The sequence below is a fragment of the Triticum dicoccoides genome, unplaced genomic scaffold, assembly GCF_002162155.2.
Source record: "Triticum dicoccoides isolate Atlit2015 ecotype Zavitan unplaced genomic scaffold, WEW_v2.0 scaffold55686, whole genome shotgun sequence".
In the NCBI taxonomy this organism is placed as follows: domain Eukaryota; kingdom Viridiplantae; phylum Streptophyta; class Magnoliopsida; order Poales; family Poaceae; genus Triticum; species Triticum dicoccoides.
This window is the reverse complement of record NW_021281741.1, coordinates 1-1,113: the sequence shown is the minus strand read 5'-3', so window position 1 is coordinate 1,113 and position 1,113 is coordinate 1. Positions and strand designations below refer to the sequence as shown.

General features: G+C 52.7%; 3 non-coding genes across 3 annotated transcripts; all 3 read right to left on the bottom strand.

The window, feature by feature from the left end:
• Positions 1 to 118, bottom strand: LOC119346949 (the record flags this gene model as incomplete). The annotated part of the gene is made up of 1 exon (XR_005168033.1): positions 1 to 118. It is a non-coding gene; the product is annotated as a 5S ribosomal RNA (ribosomal RNA).
• A 298-nt stretch (positions 119 to 416) lies between these two features.
• Positions 417 to 535, bottom strand: LOC119346951. Its single transcript, XR_005168035.1, has one exon. It is a non-coding gene; the product is annotated as a 5S ribosomal RNA (ribosomal RNA).
• Positions 536 to 831: 296 nt separating this feature from the next.
• On the bottom strand, positions 832 to 950 carry LOC119346950. Its single transcript, XR_005168034.1, has one exon. It is a non-coding gene; the product is annotated as a 5S ribosomal RNA (ribosomal RNA).
• Between the last annotated feature and the right edge of the window lie 163 nt (positions 951 to 1,113).

Below are 1,113 nucleotides of genomic sequence, written 5' to 3'. Positions count from 1 at the left end.
GAATGCAACACGAGGACTTCCCAGGAGGTCACCCATCCTAGTACTACTCTCGCCCAAGCACGCTTAACTTCGGAGTTCTGATGGGATCCGGTGCTTTAGTGCTGGTATGATCGCATCCGACATGTTACCCCGGTCTTCGTCCCTTATCCTTGCCCCTCCCAGCTCCTCTACAAAGACGATTGTACATTGCTTTGGCCGCTCCCTCTCAACTACGGAGACGAGTTTAACGCGGTTTCCACCCCTCCCTCTCAACCGCACCAGTGCACGCTTGCCGCGCCACAACGCCGACGCTGGACCCGTGAATCGTGAGCACCCAGCTATGACTTACCGCACTCGTGCAAAATAATAAAACACGGTAAATATATTACTTACACGTGCGTTTTGTTTTGCAAGCGGCGCGAAAAAAAATTAAAAAGGGAATGCAACACGAGGACTTCCCAGGAGGTCACCCATCCTAGTACTACTCTCGCACAAGCACGCTTAACTTCGGAGTTCTGATGTGATCCGATGCTTTAGTGCTGGTATGATCGCATCCGACATGTTACCCCGGTCTTCGTCCCTTATCCTTGCCCCTCCCAGCTCCACTACAAAGACGATTGTACATTGCTTTGGCCGCTCCCTCTCAACTACGAGACGAGTTTAACGCGGTTTCCACCCCTCCCTCTCAACCGCACCAGTGCACGCTTGCCGCGCCACAACGCCGACGCTGGACCCATGTATCGTGAGCACCCAGCTATGACTTACCGCACTCGTGCAAAATAATAAAACACGGTAAATATATTACTTACACGTGCGTTTTGTTTTGCAAGCGGCGCGAAAAAAATTAAAAAGGGAATGCAACACGAGGACTTCCCAGGAGGTCACCCATCCTAGTACTACTCTCGCCCAAGCACGCTTAACTTCGGAGTTCTGATGGGATCCGGTGCTTTACAGCTGGTATGATCGCATCCGACATGTTACCCCGGTCTTCGTCCCTTATCCTTGCCCCTCCCAGCTCCACTACAAAGACGATTGTACATTGCTTTGGCCGCTCCCTCTCAACTACGGAGACGAGTTTAACGCGGTTTCCACCCCTCCCTCTCAACCGCACCAGTGCACGCTTGCCGCGCCACA